This window comes from Larus michahellis, chromosome 3, assembly GCF_964199755.1.
Source record: "Larus michahellis chromosome 3, bLarMic1.1, whole genome shotgun sequence".
Taxonomy (NCBI): domain Eukaryota; kingdom Metazoa; phylum Chordata; class Aves; order Charadriiformes; family Laridae; genus Larus; species Larus michahellis.
In genome coordinates this window covers 115,335,322-115,356,955 of record NC_133898.1, presented here as the reverse complement: position 1 = coordinate 115,356,955, position 21,634 = coordinate 115,335,322, and the positions used below count along the sequence as shown (strand labels likewise).

Sequence of the window (21,634 nt, the reverse complement as noted above, 5' to 3'; positions counted from 1 at the left end):
CCCCTTTTTCTTTTCCCCCTTTTTCTTTATCCCCCCTTGATTTTTCTTCCCCTCCTTTTTTCTTCCCCCCTCTTTTTTCTTTTTGCCCCTTTTTTCTTCCTCCCTTTTTTCTTTTTTCCACCCTTTTTTCTTCCCCCCTCCTTTTTCTTCCCCCCCCCCTTTTTTTCTTCTTGCGCCCTCTGTTTTCCCCTCTTCTTTTTCTTTTTTTCCCTTTTTTTTAACTCCAAAGCAAATAAGGAAACAATGGAGCTGGACTCCCACGGCACCAGCTCACACCAGGCCCTACACGCATCTCCAGCACGGCTGGATGTGGCAAGTTTTCGGTGCTGCGGGAAGGGTGGTGGCAGCCAGCAGCGGTGGCAGCTCTGGAATGGCCACTGGAAGTGAGCACATCAGCTTCACACCACCCTCCACACTTCCCTGCTGAGCACGGCAATGCGGAGAAGCCCCTGTGCTACCCGAAGCGCCCCTCTGCCATCCCAGCAGTGCCCCCCACCAAGGCCGATAGTGATACAGGTGAATTTGGTACCATGAGCTGAGCCTGTGGATGGAAGGGTATTGTCCCACCCGGCGGGAGGCAGGCACTCATGGTTCTGTGCAAGACCTGAACTTGCACAGCTTATCCACGTACCCCATCACAAAATGGAGGGGATTTAGGGATTGATGCTAATCTTCCCAAGGGAGGCAATTGGAAGCATTGCTCAGAAATATGGTGCGCAGCACAGACAAAGTGAATACTCCCGTTAGGATTATTTCCGCCCCCCCCTCCAGCTCCTGGCCAGCAGGTTTTCAAGACAAAAAAATACAGAGAGTTTAATGTAGTTGCCACTGTGCCTTATCGGTAGCTTTCACTCTGCATCCCCTTACAGGAGACTAAGTGAGCACATTCAGTGCAGTCGGGAGATAAGAACTGAATAGAGCTGAAATCAAGGCCACACCAGGAAAAAGATACTTAGAGATTTTAGCACAAACCTTGGGGAGGCAAGGCAGGGGTGGAGACAAGTACAAAAATCCCACCACCACCACCAAAGCAGCAGTTTCTCAAAACCTATCTCTGCACTAAATCCAAAAGATTTTTATAAGGACAGTAAAAAAAAAAAACAAAAAAACAACCACCAAAAAAATCCCAAACCAAACCTTTGCTATGCACTCCAAAGCTTGAATATATTGAAACTGAATACATTGATGCAAAGAGATGAAAATGTTACTCAGTACTAACCATTTTCTCCAAGGCCTTTTAGAAATAGTTCAACCATTTTAACAGCTTAAAAAAAAATAGTAACAGTGTCAGCCCAAGGCAAAGAACAAGCGTGGAAACTAAAGAACCTGAACGGTTAAAACTAGAAGCAACTCAACCAGGAGCGTATAATGGAAAACTGTATGCAACCACCATCGCTGCCAACTTGACATACGTGAAGCTGGGTTCTCCTTGCAGGAGACGATTACACGAGAGTAATCCCCTTAGTTTCCCCACAAACCCTTCCCTGCACGAGCATTGCCCACGTAACCACATTGGCCACTGGGACGGGGCTGTGGCTCCCGCTGCGCCTCCCCGGCTGCTCTGCCAGGGAGGGTGGTGGTGGCGTGGGTGACGACACCACCCTCCGCCCAGAAATAGGTGGCAACAGAGCAAGTACCTACTTGAGGCCTCCTCCGAGATTTACAGCTCTCGGGGCTGACGTCTGGCAAGAGGAGGCACTTTATGACACTCAATCCCACTTTCATTTTTAACGCGGTTGTCACCTGGTAGCCCCAACAGCAGCAGGCTTTCCTCTGCACCGCGCTGCCCCATGTCCTGCAGTGGACAGGCTGTGAGATCAGACCTGCAGCCATTGCTGGAGGCTGCAGCAGTTCCTCACAAGGACAGAGTCATGGAATGGTTAGAGTTGGAAGGGACCTTAAAGATCATCTAGCTACAACCCCTTTACCAGGGACAGGGACACTGCCCACTAGATCAGGCTGCTCAGAGCCCCATTCAACGTGGCCTCCAGGGTTGGGGCATCCACAGCCTCCCTGGGCAACCTGCTCCAGTGCCTCACCACCCTCACGGGAAAAAATTTCTTCCTCATATCTAATCTAAATTTCCCCTGTTTCAGTTTAAAACCGTTACCCCTCATCCTATCGCTCCACTCCCTGATAAAGAGCCCCTCCCCAGCTTTCCTGTAGGCCCCCTTCAGGTACTGGAAGGGGCTATAAGATCTCCCTGGAGGTTTCTCTTCTCCAGGCTGAACAACCCCAACTCTCTCAGCCTGTCCTCATAGCAGAAGTGCTCCAGCCCTCTGATCATCTTTGTGGCCCTTCTCTGGGCCCGTTCCAACAGGTCCATGTCCTTCTCATTTTGGGGACTCCAGAGCTGGATGCAGGACTCCAGGTGGGGTCTCAGTGGAGTAAAGGAGCAGAATCACCTCCCTCACCCTGCTGCCCAGGCTCCTTTTGATGTGGCCCAGGAAGCAGTTGTCTTTCTGGGCTGCAAACACACATTGCCGATTCATGTTGAGGTTCTCATCCACCAACACCCCCAAGTCCTTCTCCTCAGGGCTGTGCTGATCCCCCTGTGAAGCAGAGTGTCCCAGTTCAATGGGGCTCAGCAGCTGTGAGGTCCCTGCCCTGAGCTCGGAGTGATCCTCAGGTGGGTGTCCCTGTGCTGCACTGCACCCCGCTCAGCACAGCACTGGAACATTTCTGTCAGGAGCTGCCAGATAGATAGCCAACCAAAGAAACACCACCAGGATTTCAGACAATTTTGAGTCCTAATGCGTGATAATGAGAAATTCCTGACTTACAGAAATCCCTTGGGAAACAAGGAAGGATAACCTTAGAAAGTCATCAGCTGCTCACAAACAATCTGAGATGAAAAGAAGCTGCAGACTGACTCCAGCAATGAGTTTTTGAGCACTGCTGCTCCTGCTCTGCAGCCTCACAGCTCTGTTCTCTTCAGAGAACGTGCCACATGAAGACAGTCAAGCCCTTCACTTTCAAGTTAAGATCCATATGTGAGCAGTTACCTTCTCATATTATGCACTTAAGTGTGTACTTGAGTGTACTGCTATGAGAACGTAATGCCCTGTGAAATACTGTGTCCAGTTTTGGGCCCCTCACCAGAAAAAAAAGACAATGAGGTGCTGGAGCATGTCCAGAGGAGGGCAACAAAGCTGGTGAGGGGTCTGGAGAACAAGTCTTATGAGGAGCGGCTGAGGGAGCTGGGGTTGTTCAGCCTGGAGAAAAGGAGGCTGAGGGGAGACCTTCTCGCTCTCTACAACTCCCTGAAAGGAGGCTGTAGAGAGGTGGGGGTCGGTCTCTTCTCCCAAGTAACAGGCGATAGGACAAGAGGAAACAGCCTGAAGTTGCCCCAGGGGAGGTTTAGACTGGATATTGGGAAAAATTTCTTCACAGAAAGGGTTATTAAGCGTTGGAACCGGCTGCCCAGGGAAGTGGTTGAGTCGCCATCCCTGGAGGTATTTAGATGACAGATAGACATGTCACTTAGGGACATGGTTTAGTGGTGGACTTGGCAGTGGTAGGTTAATAGTTGACTCGATGTTCTTAAGAGCCTTCTCCAAGCTAAATGATTCTATGATTCCATGAAAGTAGGCACATTTGCAAGATTGGGCCCACTGGGTGTATCTGGCTTATTTGAAGTTCCTCTTTTGCTGGCATATGTTCATTAAGCCTATCTGTAATACTCCAGTGATGACCTAGCGAGGACCTTCACAAACTTAAATCCACAGCTTCTCTGGCATCTCACATTTTGTTTGATTTTTCTTTCTGCTTTTCATTCTGTTTCCACAGTCGGGAGAGAGAAACAAAGAGGGATTAAATGAGATTCATCTCGATCATTCCAACTATGCTGAATTTGAAAATAGTGTGTGAAATTCCTTCTGCTGTCTGGGGTTTAATCACCAAGGGATTAGATGGAAACAAAAGTATTTGAGGTGTGTGGCATGCTGCTATTCTTTAAATATCTGCCATAATAATGTGAGCTCCGTAAGGCTTTTGCCAATCTTGAATTATTACCTGCCTTCCTGTGGTTTGGCATGATTAACTGGAGGAAGAGATTAAAACGATATTTACCTTTTTTCATCAAGTTGACCTGGACAGCCGAGCACCAAAAACACAAAGGAAAAAACTGCTGGCAAGGATTAAGCATTCAGACTATTCTTTCCCTGTTGGTCTCCTGATACCCGTCATGGTTGTTGGGATGGAAAATGCTGGTGCTTCAGGAAGGGCTGGTTGACAGCGGCGTCCTTGAAGGTGGCCGATTGCTCCAGCTGCTTTCAGGCCAGGTGTCTGGTGGAAAGGTTGCGTGGGTCAGACGGGCTTTGAGCTGCCTCTCCTGGAAGAACCAGGACTTGCCACCACTGCAGACATTGACAGCAAAAGCACAATTTCTGGCTTTGGGCTGGGGACGTGGTCATCCTGGTCATGCCCATGATGATCTCCCAGAGGTGGACGGCAATTCTCTGGCCGGTAGTTTAGCCTGGGAAGGAGCTCCTGCCTGGCCAGGGCATTTGCAGGACAATCACATAGGAGCAGTCAGAGGAGCACCCCCTTCCATCACTCAGCATCCTCACAACTCATGTTTGATGGAAAAGAGCAACGTTTCAAAAGACACTAATTACTTTTTTCATCCTGTCTTAATCTCGCTTTTGGAAAGCCCTCACTGACGAATTACTTCAGAGAAATTCAAATGAAAAGAGCGATGGAGAAGTCCAGCCGGTGTTATTCCACTGTGATAAAGCCAAGCTGGATGGCAGGTGCTTGGGGAAATAGGAAGGAAAAAAGTTTATCAAAGCTATTTTTTTATAAGTTTTGTCTGCCAGTAATAAAAACCTGGATGCTCATCTATAAAGCCTCACAGTTTTTTTGCTACTAGATGCTTGAATCTTTGCCTGCATCAGTTTAACCTCTCTTTGTGCTCCTTTCCTTTGCATTTCCAGCTTGGACGTAAGAGGCAAATAAACATAACTTGGGAAATGCCAGCTGCAGGCATTGCTCTCACCTGCAGGATGGACAAGCAGCATTGCCTGAACAGGCAGACCCAGTATTTAATTTATTACCCAAATAAATACGCCAAGGGGCTCTGCTGATCATCTGGATCACAGAAACTGGAGGTGGAAAAGGGCAGGTAGGTTTTTATAGTGCATTTTCCTGCCAAAGCAGGATTGTTCCCTGCAATATCCTCTAGTGTACTTTCCTGGCCTCTTTTAAATGACCTTGGAGGATGGGGAGAGGCAGGAGGGGGGAATCTTCCAGTACCCTCTGGAGCCTCTTTGTCTTGTTTGAATAATATAACCTGGAGCAAGTGCAAATGGGCGTTCGGAGAATTTAGTTACAACACAATATTTAAAGTAGTTTTTTTGCACGCTTTTTCATCTCCAACCTACTTGCTATGCCTGCCACTGTGCCAGCAACATCAGATAGATGTAAAAAAAAAAAAAAAAAAAAAGAAAAGTAGCAAAAATTGTGGCAATACTCCATCATGGCATGATTTCTGCTCTTTCTCTTAGCAGGAGATTGTCTTGGGTGCTTTCTTCCCCTGCGAGTTAAAATGAATAGTAAGAGCTGTGGTGATTGGCAGTCAGCCTGAGAACAGCAGATGTGAGCCTGCACAGCTGGACAAAAAAAAAAAATAAAAAATGCACTTTGCTACCTACATTTGTATTAAGGTTGCCCCAGGGATACCCCAGTGCCTGCGGGGGACTTAGCATATGAACAGCCAAAGCCATCAGGCACATTTACATATATAAGAACACTTGGTGTCCTTTTCAAAGTCAAAGAGAGCAACGATTAAAGCCGCATAAAGGAAATTTGGCTGCGTGGTTTTTCTCTCTGAGAATAGAGCGAGCGAGGGAGGAAATATTAATAAAAAAAAAAGGCCTGACGGAGGTGATGAATTTATGAATTAAACCAGCACATTTTCATTTCATTTGCTGTTGTCTACCAGTTTATTACATGGAAATCTAAAAGGGACTTGATTTTGCCTCCCAGGCTGCATTTGCTGTGGCAGACACTAAAGTTAGATGTTTTAGATAAGATTTTAATATTAAAGCTTCTTGCACAAAAAGGGAAAAACTTTGCTAAGTAGGGAAAATCAAAAAGCCTCGTTTCTCTCCATGGTCCTTTACTGTAGTTTTGCGTTCTGGGGTTTGCCACAATATTAGCTAGGATTTATCATCCAAAAAAAGTGTGGGGCAGGGTGTGTTTCAACTAAAACTACTTTAAAAAATCAGAATTTCCTATGATCCATAGCCTGCACATGCTTATTTAGAGTTGTGTCTATTGAGAACGCGGTTCCCCCGCTGGCTGTACACACAAGGATGCCCGTTACTGGGGCAGAGCAGCAGGACCTTGGGTGTCCGCCCGTGATCCCGTGGCATTCCCACCTGGACTTGGCATTCCCACCTGGGCTATTTCCTCGCTCTGGCAGCAGCAGGAATTTCAAAAGACAAAATGATGAGTCTCATTTGTCGGAGCAGAAAATAACGGGGAGCCTTCGAAACGGAAGAGGTCCCACCGAGCCATCGAAAGACTATTGTGTCTATAGGATGCAACAGAGTGAACTCCGGGTTTGTGGTCCAAAAATGGCAGATTTATGCTGAGAGAGGTGGGACAGAGCAAGGAAACTCAAGTGTTTCGGTGCAGCAGAAAATATCAATGCTCTTACTTGTTTCTATTTTGAACCACAACAGGAAAATGCAAAAGCCAGAAATTAAATGTGAAAAATACCTGTGTGTCTAAATGAAAATCAATGTTTTAGCCTGACATTACAACAGTTTTAAAAAGCAAACCAAAACAAAGTATTTTTGTTCAATCAGGACAATAATATAGAAAACCTAGTATTACCCCACAGCAACTTTCAGTTTTGCTAAGACTGCTTTTTTTTTTTTCATATATCTGAACAAAAGAGGAGAAGAAAAAAACCCAACAGCGCTTTCTGGGATGTTGGAGCCAACAAGACGCTAATTTAGTGCTCTGCCAGCCTGCATGCTTCGGGATGCCGTCCAGAGCCCTGTGAGAGCCGGAGCATCCCACACACCGGCATCAGGACGGTTCAGATCTGGGGTTAAGGGGCTTCGCATCGTGCTCCACCCCTCATCCAGGGCTCAAGCCTTCCTGCCAGGACACCCCGGTCCTCACGCTGCTCCCATATGCACAAATCCACCCTGAAATACTTAATATTGAAATTCCTTTCAGTACTTAAAAGGGGTTTAAGAAAGGTGGGGACAGACTTTTTAAAAGGCCATGTAATGATAGGAGAAGGGGTAATGGTTTTAAACTAAAGGAGGGTAGATTCAGACTACATATAAGGAAGAAGTTTTTTATGATGAGGGTGGTGAAACACTGGCACAGGTTGCCCAGAGAGGTGGTAGATGCCCCATCCCTGGAGACGTTCAAGGTCAGGTTGGACGGGGCTCTGAGCAACCTGATCTAGTTGGAGATGTCCCTGTTCATTGCAGGGGAGTTGGACTAGATGACCTTCAAAGGCCCTTTCCCACCCAAACCTTTCCATTATTCTGTGAAATAAGAGAGCCTGGTAAAGCACGATTTCCCATGGGATCAGGTTCTCCCGCTCAGTACCTGAAGGCAAAGCCATGCGGATCATGCAGGGCAATTTGGAGGAAGTCAGATTAATTTTGGCACAGGCGATGGAGCACTCTTGTATTGCTCCTGTTGGTAATTAAGAGAAAGCAAATCACAGGGGAGGACAAAAAAAGTATTAATTAACAATACTTTCTATAAGAAAAAAGTTAGTAATTTTAAAAAGGTTGGTTTATGCCTGGAGAAAATCCTTAAATAGGGTAATCACATTGTTGGGCATTTGACAAACGATAGTAATAATTAAACAGTGGTATTGATTACGTGTTTAGATAATACGTCCCTGAAAACTGTGATTGCTTTTATTTGCAAAGTTGCCGCCACTCCCTCTGTTGGTTTTCTAAAAAAATGTGTTTTTGTAGCGCTGTGGCAGAAGTAGGGCAGGATGCTTGGCAGGGCCAGAAAGTAACCTGCCCTTCAGAGAAGTCCTCCCACTTCAGCAAGAGCCCTTGACACTTTGCTGTGACATCCCCACCAGGAGAGCAGCACCAGCTGCTGACCAAGCTCCTGGGGGGATGCTGGTCTCCCCTGTGTGCCCACCCCAGACCCACCATGTTGATGGGTCCTTCTGCCTCCCCCTCCTCCTGCACCCACCAGGTTGGGCATCGAGCCCACGTTGCTGCCTGTCCCAGCTAGCCCCAGTTAAAACCTTTCATAGAATCGCAGAATCATAAAATGGTTTGGGTTGGAAGGGACCTTAAAGATCATCTAGTTCCGAGCCCCCTGCCATGGGTAGGGACACCTCCCACTAGACCACATTGCTCAAAGCCCCATCCAGCCTGGCCTTGAACGCTTCCAGGCATCCGCAGCTTCTCTGGGCAACCTGTTCCAGTGCCTCACCACTCACACAGGAAAGAGTTTCTTCCTAATATCTAATCTAAATCTACCCTCTTTCATTTTGAAACCACTACCCCTTGTCCTATCATTACACTCCCTGATGAAGAGTCCCTCCCCATCCTTCCTGTAGGCTCCCTTTAGGTACTGGAATGGTTTATAAGGTCTCCCTGGAGCCTTCTCTTCTCCAGGCTGAACAACCCCAACTCTCTCAGCCTGTCCTCATAGCAGAGGTGCTCCAGCCCTCTGATTATCCTCGTGGCCCTCCGGTGAACCCATTCTACTGGGTCCATGTCCTTCTTGTGCTGAGGGCTCCAGAGCTGGAAGCAGTACTCCCGGTGGGGTCTCACCAGTGCAGTGTAGAGGGGCAGAATCACTTTCCTCGACCTGCTGGCCACGCTTCTTGCAGCCCAGGATGCGGTTGGCTTTCTGGACTGTGAGCACGCATTGATGGCTTGTGTTGAGGTTCTCATCCACCAACACCCCCAAGTCCTTCTCCTCAGGGCTTCTCTCAAACCATTCTCTGTATTTGTGCCTGGGATTGCCATGACCCAGGTGCAGGACCTTGCACTTGGCCTGGATTTCATCACAACACAAACCTTGAGGCATTTTGCTTCAAGCAGAGGATAGTTCCCCCCTGCCTCCAAACAGACATTAATCCAATAAAAGAACCTGCTAGCAGGATCCTGGACAACGTGTGACACCACGTTCTCATCAGCATCCCACTGGTGTTCTGGCAAAGGTACTGGTGGTCCTGGCACCCGCTGGTGCAGCTGCTCGCAGCCGATAACCCCCTCAGCGTTGAAAGGCAAACAGTGGCACAGCTTATTGAAGCCACAGCAGCCTCTCTGTGCTCAGATTGCCACGCAAACACCACCAGATTTTTCATATTATCATGATATCAGGTGTCCTGGTTTGTATAAAATGATACCTAGGCAAGTAAGAGAAATTCAGTTCCTTGCTGCACGCTGGGGGTACCTGAACAGCACTAATTCTGATACAGACATCCCCTGATACAGAAGGGAGACATCCCTTCATGCTGGCAGAGATTAAGAAGCAATAAAGGGCATCCAACGTGTTCAAAACCATATGAGTTCCTAAAAAGTGCTGGACTGGGCCACCTTTAACATAAACTGGTAGAGTTTCAGCACAGCTTAACTAACGTACTATTTGGCCCCAACCATGCAAAAAGCACATTTTTGCCTTGCACATATGAACTTTCGAGAGCAACACAGCTGCCGCTTTGCTGTGGGCTCCTGTTGGGAATAACTGGCCTTTAATGGCTTATAAAATTCAGGGGTTGGTAACCAAAAGGTAGGTAAACAAGTTATACCAGCAGGGGCAGAAAGCAAAAAAGCAGAGACTCTGGAGCCTTTGGGTTCTTCCGGTGTCTCCTGGCTGCTTCTCTTTATGGTTTTCTTTCACATTGGCAATGTATTTTTCCATTGGAAAAAAAAAAGATCTTTTTTTTTTTCTGAGGAAATCTCCTTTTCTAGCAGGATCCCCTCTGCCAGGCAGCAGTGGGTGCTGGCAGCTGGCGCCTTCCCCAAGGCAGGTCCCATCCCTTGGTGGTGGTGTTGAAAGAAAAATACAGACATCCTATTAATAGCCAAACTGGAGACAATTCCAGATGTGGAATTTGGTCTCTGAAATTACAGACCCAACCAAGCCAGGCCTGAACCAGTAAAATTCGGCTGTGTTTCCTCTGACTCATAACTGGTGTTTCAGAGAGGTTTTCAGCGAAATTTCTTCAGCAATTCCTGTGTTGTTGCCTGACTCATACTGAAACACCAAAATCATTATTGAAGTGAGATTGTAGCAAAGGGGGTGTGAATACTTGGTATTTACCAGTTTAAAATGCATTAGAAACCTTATTTCACTATGGAGCATGCTTTGTCCAATAATTAAATACTGTATTATTTACAAAACCAAGAAAAAAACCCTGTCATATAGGGCACAGAGGAAGTCAAGTGCTTAAGAAACAACAATTTTGAAATGTAAAATTAACTTATTGTTCAGTAAACCTTCATTTATCCTCCTGACACGTGTAATATTTGTGTTCAGCATCTTTCAGTCTGAAGCCCCCGTCCATGCCAGCAGGGAAGAGGATGCTCAGCATGAAGGACAAGGTTTTCGGATGCCCCAGGGATGGGCAGTGGTACAAAGTACATGGCTGTGAGCGGCACTTCCCGATCGATCGTGGGAGCAGAAATGCATGCAGGGGTGGGGACAGGGGGCAGAGGTGCACCCACAGCCCCCCTCGACTGTCCAAAGTGATGGGATAGAGGAGTCGAGCAGGTCACTGAACCCTCTATCCCTGAGGAAAGACCCCAAACCTATTGTGTTTTGCTTCTGTTAAAGGGTGATTTGCTGCAGGAGGGCTGGTGGTGTCATGCCGGATCAATTCATCGCCCTCCTTGTGGATTTGCAGCATGGGAGCAGCATCCCCTTGACTGATGCAAAGCTGGGCAGGGGGATGACAACCCAGTCTCCACCCTTGGCGGGAGCCCAGCTAACCCTGCCTGGGTTTTGCAATGCTGTAAAGCACAGGGGACTGTGAAGGTGGACATCAAAGTTGTTGGGTTTGGAGAAAAAAAATGCTGCAACAAATATTACTTAGCTTTTTAAATTAAAACTCAAACCATTGCTGCGGAAGAAGGGACTGAAAAAAATGCCCCAAGTCTGGGAGCTCATATTTACCTTCTTACCAGCTCTGCAGATACTTAATTTGAACATTGCTTCATCTCCTGTCTCCCTCATGTATCATTGCTAATTAAAGTACGCTCTACTCTTACCCAAACGAGGATGTGGGAGGCAGAAGAGGCTCAATCTCATTTTCGACTGCTGTATTGCCTCTGCAGAGCCAACCGCAGGGGAACCAGAGTCCTGCTCATAGCTTGGCAGCTGCAGCGTGGACCCTTCGCCACCATTCCATGCGATGGAAACCCCCAGCATGTGAATGGCAACCGCCAAGGGAAAGGACTCAGTGAAAGCCATGGCTGTGACTCCCCGGGCAGATGGGGCAAGCCTGGTGAGGGAGGGAATGACACCGAGGGGTGCTGCTCCCCACACACCTGTGCTGGAGACTACTCTGTCCCCAGCTGAGGAAGCCAAAGGAGCTCTGCTGGCAGCAGCCTTGTAGGTCCTTTGTTGCCTCCACGCCCTCCAAACATGCCTTATCACTTCCAGCTCAAGTGCACAAAGCCTTAGGGCTGCAAGGACACATCTCCCCCAGCCTGCACCCCAGAGAGACACCCCTTTGGCACGTCCCACAGAGCCCAGCCATCTCCGACTGCACGTCCACTCGCTCCCAGCCAGCAAAACGAGATTGCTAACTTCTCCCCAGCTTCTGGTTCCAGGCTAGAACTCTGTCTCCTTTAGCATCCCCACTGTTCCACTTTATTCCCATCACAGCCAAAATGTGGGGGTGTTTTTGGTAGTGCCCAGTTCTGCAGCCACACTTGTCCCCGTGCTCATGGCAAACCCTCCTGCCCCACGATGCTGCAGGTGGCATCAGCCTGTAACAAGTAAAGGGTTACTTTAAAGCCTATGAATGCCAGGGAGGGAAGACAGACATTACAAGGCTCAGAGATCACCAGTGCCTCAAAAGATTCAAGGAGATGGTGTCAGAGGAGAAAACGCTGAATACAGCGTGTTTAGCAATTCGGCCAAAGTCATTCCCTCGTCCCCGTCTCAAGAGCCAGCGTGCACTCGCTCTACATGAGCCAAATGCATCTGTATCCATACAAGCTGGGGAAAAGTGCTGCTGAGAACTTCCACAGCTCTGAATAATTAATTCCCAGAACTATAAAAAGCTACGAGGGAATGAAATTTAGAAAAATCTAGTTTTAGGATAATTATAGTACAAATCAGGAGAGCACTTGGACCCAAGACAGATGCATTAGTAGGACAACCGAGCACAGTGGGTCAAATTCATACCTAACAGAACTGCATGGTCTTCTACAGAGCTCCTCCCAGGATGGATTGAGCTCAGGCAAAGAAAGCAGGGCCTGCAGTTAAATTAATGGAGTGAGTAGATATCCAAAATAGCACCTCTTAATACAGAAAGCATGGAAGAAACACATGGAATTGTTTCAGGTTAGCTTTCCTGCCCCAGCTGTAAACAGGGAGGGATATTTTCTGAATATTTTGATATAACACTAGTTTAACCTGCTTCCCCTGACCCTGCCTCCACTATCACATCTACTGTGTTACAACTGGTCCTATAAAATCTCCATTTGTTTGCAGGTCTTATCACATTGGAGCTTTTTTCAAAGCTCCAGATGCTGGAATTCACGTGTTGCTTGTGAGCGCAGACCTTCAATTTTCAAACCAGTTATATTTCTAGTCTGCATTTTTCATGGCAAGTTTGAAAACATTAAACCTGAGCCCTGAGTCACCAGCAAGCAAACACAGACGTTTTCTTGCAGTTTCACAGTTTTTTAAGCCAGTCGTTACGCTGTCCAGTTCAAGGTGTTGAATCCTTGGGATCCTCCTTTAACGTGCCACTCTCAGGTAGAGGGATTTGGGATTTTTATTGCTTACAGACTAACACTTGTAGTCAGGCTGTATACTGGGCACATTTTAACTGAATGCTGCTGGAGCCAGTGTTGGGTGACCGGTTTACGACTGGCACCATGCGACCCTAGTGCCCTCAGCATCTCAGTGGGCTCACCGAGGCTCTGCACGGAGCTGCTCGGGACAGACCCTGACCTTTACGTGTTGCTTTCTGGAAAACGAGCATACCTGCACACAGGCATAAGTTAATTGCCTTTTTTTTTTTTAATAACTGCAACAAAAGACCTGAGAATTCAGTTTTATGCAAGCCAGAAGTGGCAGGCTGCTCACAGGCTGACAAACAGGGAGATTATCACTGCTGCAGAAGAGCTCTTTTAATTTCCAGTGCCCTCGTTTAGCATGACTCTTGGTGGCACAGGACCAGGCACTTCCAGTCGTACCTCCTGGCCAAAGACACATGCAGAATGGCAGAGGGGTCTGTCCCATGTCAGCTCTTGTTTCCATGAGCTCCCTGTTATGGCGTTATTGATTCCCAGCACAAAGTTATCAGGTACCGTCATAGCATGCTATCAAATGATGCTCTTTGCATAGCGGTGAGCCATGATTTTCTATAGACTTCATTTATTAAGAACATTGGCATCCTTCAAAGTGAAAGGCTCTCCTATAAGCCCATGCCATTCCTTGAACTTAAAATGTGCATACGAGGAGGCATGTATTATAAGCAGATATCCTCTCCTTCATTCGTAAGTGCAGGAGCTGTTTGACATGACAGAAAGCAACTGGAGAGAGGAGGCGAGGATTACTGTATCCGTCAAAAATGCATCCAGCTCTGCTGTGGGGTTCTTGCTGCAAGGGGAACAAAAGGCCATCTTGACGAGGGTCAGCTCTTTAGAGCTCTTAAGCTCTTAAGTGGGTGACGGGTAAAGCATCACATATTTCCCTTGTGTCCAAAAACATGAGGGTCAATTGAAGAGAAGAGCATGCGGTAAGAGTACAGATGATGAAGAAATGGAGAGTATGCTTATTAGCTTACAGACAAGGCAAAGCAGGTGGGGACTGCAGACACAGAAGAGAGTAGGATGACAATTCAAATCAATGCTGACAATTTCGGGAAAAGCCTGGAAAAAAAAGACGTGGTTCAGTAGAGACCATGTGAGGTAGACAGGAACAATCAGCTGTGCAAACACAGCCTGGGCTCAGCTGCAGCAGCTCTGCCAAAAAAAGGTCTGAGAGGGTGGTTGTGGATTGCAGAGCGAACATGAATCAAGAATGTCACGTTGTTGTGGAGAAGGCAGATGTTCTAGGGTAGATAAAGGAGGAGCAGAGCCCGTACAATGGGAAATTACCCTTCCACACCAGCCAGAGTGGCTTGAGGAGTGGCCTTAGCAGAGAGCCCGGCTGCCGAGCAGGGAGGTGGCAAACACCCCGAGAGCAGAGGCTGACCGAGTTGGGGTTTAGCCTAAATATGCAAAGCCTGAAGGGAAACATAATCCTCCAGCTATGTAAAGTGTTGTCTTAAGTGGAGGGGGAAGTCTGCAGTGAGCAGGAGCAACGAGCTTAAATTAAAGCAAGTAAGAGTCAGACCATGCACAGTGAAAAAAAATAATTCCGCAGGTAAGGGTAACAGACCACTGGACTGGATCGCTGTGGGGGATTGAAATTTCCATCACACTACGAACAGGTCAGACAAGTGGTGGTTAGAGATGATAAAGTGGTACAACCTGCCTTGAGGCTGGAGAAAAGATTAAATGAGCCCTTGCGAATCTTTCTAGCCCTGTTTTTCAGTGATTTATCAGAGGATTCGCAGCTGCAGTTTTCCACATTTTCAGGGTTTAAAAAATGCAGCTCTACTGGCCAACACAGTGGAGATATTGGAAGAAAGTGGAAGCCCTCTTGTCTAAGCTCAGTGACAGCCCGCCACTTTTGGAGCAAAGCTCCCGTGAAGTCACCAGCAAGATGTGCTCCAGTCTCCTTGGGCGCTGAGAAAGTAATGCGCAAAAGATTTTCTCTCCAGCTTTTGTGGAAATAAAATATCAATAAAAAGCTATGGATGGGCCAAAATAAGAGTCGTATTTCAGTTAATATTCCAGGTTGTTTAACCCTTTCCTCTCCCATCATCCCTTTTCAACATCTAGGCCTCTTCAAAGTCAAGGTGAAAGAAGAAAACTCAAATTCCTGTCCTGGAAGCGCCAGTGTCAAGGTGTTGACTTTTCTGAATTCCTTCTGCTTTTGTAGCAGAAACGATTCACAAACTGAGATTCACACGGCCTTTCAGTCCCCCGGAAGCCATCATGAATATATTGGCTCAGTTCTAATTCCTTCATTTGCTATTTTTGGGGGGAGCAGCAGTTCCTCCCGCTGCCTAACAGCATGGTGGGGGACAGAGAAGGACAAAGCCAGACTCTTTGCAGATAAGCAGAATAAGAGGATGAGGGACAGCGGTCACAGATGCAGCAAGGGGAATTCTGTTTCAAAACAAGGAAGGAATTTTCATCATGAGGGTTGGTGGTCAAGCACAGGAAAATGTTGCCGAGGGAAGCGGTGGTATCTCCAGGGCCCCAATGGGACAAGGCCCTGGACAACCTCACCTAACTTTGAAGTTGGTCATATTGGGATCAGGGGTGGGACTAAGACCCTAGAGGACCCTTCTATGATGCCAGTGGAGGTAAACCAGAAGTTTCCTAAATGACAGCAGAATTTCCCATATTTCTGCATACCTAGAACACACTTTTCCCCTGGATTTAACTTGGCAACAATTAGCATGTGTCCCCAGGCTGCCCTAGTCCTACCCAGTGCCACCAAGTAGCTGACACAGGACTTGCTGCAGGGTCTGTTCCACACCACATCCCAGTCCTCAGCTGTCCTTGGCACGTCTCTCTGGCTGGGCTCTGGAGGCTGGTTGATAAGGGCAAACATCTCATTTACCTGCTTTGTTTCATTACAACAGAATGCAAACGAGGTACAAATACCAATGTGGTCTTAAAAAAAAAAAAAAAGGAAAAAAGATAAATGAACGCCATTTCTTTCATTGCTGTGCCACTGCAGTGTGGGAGAGGACAATTTATGTTAACTCCTTTCCCTTTCTCATGGTCTTTGTACGTTTTTCAGGGCCTTAGTAGATCCACCAACTGTCAGCCAGAGAAGACAAGTCGTAGCAGTAATGGTATAATCAGTACATTAGCAAAAAGCACTCTACAAAGGCTGCAAAGCTTTCTCCCTGTCTGAAAAAGAAGTGAAAAACATCAAGACCAGCATATTACTCAGATGACAATGAGCACTGAAGGCAACCAATCCTCCCAAGTCTCACACATGTTTTTATACAGGCTTAGCTCACAACTGCACCAAACGCTAGTTGCCTTCGCTTTACCTGCTGAAAGTCTAGCCATGATTACAGGTCAGCAGAAAGGCCAGAAGCCATTTTGACTTTCAGAGCCAGGGCGATTTGGCAGAACAGCGTTGTTGGGAGATGACTGTCTTGTAACCATGCCAGTTTAGCACAGTTCTGGAAGCCCTATGCTGATGCAACCATGACAGCATACGTAAGGAAACTACCTTGTCTTCTTGCGACACTTTCCTGCTTATTAGCTAGACAATAAATTTTTAGGAGTGTCTTGTTTCTTTGCATAGAGGTCAGATATCTAAAGCCAAGACAATGTTTAAAAACAGCACAGAAATTTCTTGGATAAAACATTAAAAATCTCAACGTACCTTTATCTCCACCATTATAAAGAGATACTCAAGGCTGACGGGGCTTTCATCGCCTCCGTGGTGTGGGTCTCCCGGTAAGCGGGGTACTTAGTCATAGGTGGTGCTAAAAGAGCCTTTCCGGGTGCTTGCATAGGGAAAGGATGGACGAGACAATCGATCTGCTTGAATTTAAAAAGACAGATTTATGAAGAATAATTGCCTTCTAACTTGGCAGAGAATGTGTACTGCCTTTAAGAGATTCACAGCTGCGTTCTGTCCTCCTGGAGTTAACTGAGCTTAGAAAAAAACATTTGATCTATTCTTCCTTCCTTGATTCAACATAGCTGAGGATCTCCCAGGATATTTCTATTCAAATTGCAGCAGGCTTTCCATTTCAATGTGCTGGCAGTGAATATCTGCCACATCGATGGCATTTTCTACATGGAAAGTATCACCAACACTTACAGCAGACAGCAGCATATACATCACCCAAATGGCTGAGACTGCATTGTAGGAAAAGCAAGATGGGCTACCTTTATCTCTGACTACAAATGCAGGTTGCCTTGAGCAACATGAGTTCTGCAGCCAGATTCCCAGATTTTATACCACTTCTATGCTATATTGACAGCTCTGGCATTTAGCATCATTTAAAGCAAAGCAACAATTAAGTACAAAACAAATAGATCAGGCAGCAGAACCACTCACGTTTGCAACAAGCTTCCAAACTTCATCCATCATCTGCTGCAACTCTGTGCAAAGATGTCTGAGTCTCACCTTTTAAAAAGACGGATTTTTTTTTTTTTCAAGTTCATATTTGCACAGGACTTGAACACAGCTGGAAACTCCCTGTATAACCTTCTTCGCAGGGAAGAGGAGGAGGCAAAATCCTCTGCAGGAGCTCCTGGAAAGTGACCACAGAGTTAAATGAGTAACAGAAAAAACATGAGCCTAAAAGAAGAGGGAGAAGTAAATTTCAGCTCCAAACTGATGTTGTTTTTTTTTTTTGCTTTTCTGTTTTCTTTTGGGTACACCATGCTGCTGCAATAGGCCTATATGGTGTCGATGGTATCAACACTGAAACCAGCATTTATAGATATACGATGCAGCCACCACCAGAACTGGTTTGCAAACCCTCTCAGACTTTACCTACCTGCCCTGACTCAGACTCTGAAGCTCATAATCTATCTTCTTTACTCATATGAGTAGAGTTATAGGATCGTATTCCCAAGGTAAATCATTAACACTGACAGAAAAGGCTCTCCCATGAAAACTGCGTCTCCAGGATAGTGCATGAACCCTCAATTCTCTGTATGTTAAGCACATCATTTCTTCACTGAAAATATGTCTCAAGGCTACTTTCTTTTATGCGGACTTTTGCAAGGCAAGAAAAAGCCTATCGTGACTCTCACACAGTGTCTGTTAGTTTCTGCTAGACATAGAGGGACCCAGACATTGCCCAAGTCCATGTCAGGACCCAGGAACACCCCAGCTCATCCCTTTAGTCCACAGAAAGGAAACCCTGAGCTTGGTCCCAGCCCGGGGACCGAGGCTGCAGGGGACAGGGCCGCAGACTCCTGCCTCCCCCCCCCCTTTAGGCTCAGTCCGAGTGCAGATGAAGCAGGACTCAGTATGAAATTTATCTTAATATGTTGTTAACGTTAAGTTGTTAAATTATATATTTCTGCTAAATCAAATATTTGAGAGTTTTGAGTTCTAGTCTGTTTTAGAAGTAAGACTCTGACACACATTTTTGTGTTGATATGGTGATCAAAAAGGGCCATTTAGACCATCTCTGCCAGGAAAGCATTGCCCTAGAGGGGTACTTTTTCAGTCATGTTTTAAATATCCCTGCATTTCCTTGAGAAGCCATCCAAAGGTCTGCTTCGTGACCTGCATGTAGAATTTCTCCTGGCACTTACAGGATATGCATATGCTAAAGGCACGCAGAAGTCAAACAAGACTTCAGGAAAAATTTCCAAGTGAGTAAATCCAATTATTTGAGTTTACTCTTGCAAATTCATTATTATTTTCTAGCGGTTCTGCAAACAAGCATTCAGTGAGCATGGGACCATTTATATTGCATCACATCAAGGTGGCCAAACTCCGGATGTAACTGGGAGCGCAGGGGAAGGTCCCTTCCCTGTACTAATGTCACGCCTGGACTCAGACAGCTCTGAGAGCTGGCAGCCCCTTGCACTGCTGCGCAGGGGGCCTGCCGAGACTGCTGGGTGGCCTCCTGGCCCCCATGTCCCAACAAGGGTGCACCCCTGAGATCCCTGCAAGACAAAGTGTCTTTCACAAAAGCCTCCTCAGTTGGATTCAAGAGAGATGTTGTATTTGAAACGTATTGCTCTTGTAAACATTACCTCCAACAAATATTTTGCAGGGACTCCAGGCTGCTTCTTCAAAACAAGGCTGCATCAGTCATTCACACCTGAAATACTGCTCCCCACATCTCCCTGGCTCTGAACAGAAGCACAAAGCACCCCTCATACACGCCCAGCCTCCTGCCTTCACGACTCTCCCGCGCCCCTCACTCCTTCCCCAGTCTTTCACTCCTGCTCCCAGTCAAGGTTTCACACCCAGCCTGCGCTCGAGGTGCAGGACCGTCACTTTCCTGTGAGCAACGGCCCTTGGCTGCCCACCAAGTTTAATACCTGCCTGGTCCGTTCATTGCACGTCCACATCAACCCTGCCCAAATGCTGACAACCCTTCACAGCCCTTTCATTGCCACCCAAGCTGTCTCTCCTGTATAAGATAAGCAGACCCTTAATCCAGAAGGTAAACAAGTGCGAGGGTTCGCCATACAGATATGAATGGGCCACTTCAGGTTTGGCATGGAAACACGCAGAGCTTTTTATTTTCTGCAGCCAGCGTTAATACAAAAGATATTGAGCTTAATATCTCCCCTCTCCCGTACTTCTCTCTCCCGAAGTATCATGCATCCTGCGCTATGATGTGCTCTGCCAATCTGTCCCAGTTGTCTTGATGAAGCTTGGCAAAGCAACTCAGTCCTTGGCTGATATTATAGAAGATATTAGAGTGTTCTGAAACACGTCTGCCAGCATTTTGATAGCATTATTCAAACGTTATCGCTCGACACTAGTCTGCTTAATGTCGTGGCTGCCTTCCTCAGAGGTGGCCTTGTCCCGGAGCAGGGACTGAGAAGGCTTTCCACTGAGCTGTCTCAATGCTTCCCTGCTTCCCTCTGACACACTGGCCTGTTGTCTCTTGTGTGTATGGGGCACCTCAGGGGTCTATGCTCCAGCCCAGAGCAGTCCTTACCCAAACTGGGCTGTTTCGATCTGTGGATCCCTTCAAACTAAGGTAGTAGAGCAGCGACAGCAAATTCTTCTCTTCTGTGTAGGAAGACACTCACATTTTATTTGACATTATTTCTAGTCCATTTGTTGGGGAGGTTGCTAAAGAAATCTACTCATCCTGAATTTGATCTTAGAAGGTTATATGTCCTGTTGGTTACAGACCCACCTGCCTCTCCACCATCTTCTCTTCCTTCATATCCCAGCTCCTTCCCATGCTTTTTACCCTGCTCCTATTCCTACCACCCAGACTACCCCTGTCTATCTTTACATCTGTTCCCCGCTCACTAGTCTGCCTCATCTTCATCTGCTTTTCACAGCTCTGCCTTCTGCATCCATATGCTTCAACTGCAAGTGTAGCATTTCTTCGCTCTTACCTCCAATGTCCAATTACAAAGAAAGGGATCCAGAGACTATGCTGGGCTGGAGCCTTGGGTTTGGAGATGAAATCACCCAAGAACTTACCCGTAACGCTATATATCTAAAGTGTACATGAAATAGTGACTTTTTTTTTTTTTCAGAGGTTTGTATCTTGGCCAGATTTGGGTGAGAGGGAAAACTGAAAACTGATCCAGTTACAAATCAAACCCTCCTACTGAGCTTCAATTCCTGCTCAAAACCAGCACACTGCGATTTGGGCTAAAGAGCTCCAAGATTTCTGACTTAAGGAAATTAAACTGGTTTGTGTCAGACTTTTTCCAGGTTTGCTGGATCAGATTTGCTGAATCTTGCAAAGCCACCTAACTCTGGGGTAGGCAGTATAATACGTAATCCACTTGGATTCAAGCTTATTTGACAAGGCAGAAGCAACTGAAAACAGGACTCGAGAATGGAAATTATTTAGTAACTCTAACTCTGCACAGCTATGCAACTTTAGATGTCCTTTTCCTCCAAGAGTCTGGAGGCACAGGGAAAAGGTAAGCCTTGATGAAAGATCTGCACCAGTCTTCATATTTAGTAATATACAAAATTAGAGACTAAATAAGCTTTATCTGCATTAAATGCCAGAAAAATGTCATGTTGTTTGCAGTAGTCATTTTGAGCCCCTCCTAAATAACCAGTTCAAACTTCTGAAAGACAAAAAATGCAAGGTTGAGTTACAAGCTGAAGGAAGACCTTTCATTGTCCTCTATTATAGCTCAGGAACCCCTTGCTCAATTACCCAAAAAAGTAGGTCTCTACATTACCCTGCATCACACTGCAGAACTTGACATTTCCAAGTAATTTGGGCCTGTCATGGGCTTTAGTTTACCTTTAATTAGAAAGGGGTCCTCACCTCAAAGCAAAGCTGACATTTGCTCTCATTTGCTGATGGCAATTATGCGTTTTCCTAGCACTCAACACAGGAGAGCCCCAAGCTTTGCCCTTTGAGTGTTACAACAACATGAATCAACAATATTACTTCTCTATTACCAGCACAGCTCTTCCACAGCTCTTCCTTTCCATCTCCACATTTAACAGAGGCAGGTGCCGTTGTTCCCACTTCAGTAAGAGCAATACCTGCAGTCTCTGGCTCCCATCCCATCCCGACCCTAACGCTGCAGGCTGCCCTTCCCATCCCAGTCCTCCTTCACACATGTGGACCCAGATATTTGTCTCTGAACAAGAGCGGAACCTCTGTTCTCCACTTAGTACCTTTGTCTTCTTTCCAGAGGAGCCTGAGACACTCATTTATCTG

The 21,634-nt window shown here is 46.6% G+C and overlaps 1 protein-coding gene across 1 annotated transcript in view; it reads right to left on the bottom strand.

Annotated features, from left to right (window-relative positions):
• HPCAL1 (hippocalcin like 1) overlaps window positions 1-17,503 on the bottom strand; it is an 86,021-nt gene extending 68,518 nt beyond the window's left edge. The window contains exons 1-2 of the mRNA XM_074581830.1: window positions 17,341-17,503; window positions 16,657-16,814 (exon numbers count right to left, since the gene is read on the bottom strand). The gene's annotated coding sequence lies outside the window, so the exon portion shown is untranslated. The remainder of the gene's footprint in view (window positions 1-16,656; window positions 16,815-17,340) is intronic.
• Between the last annotated feature and the right edge of the window lie 4,131 nt (window positions 17,504-21,634).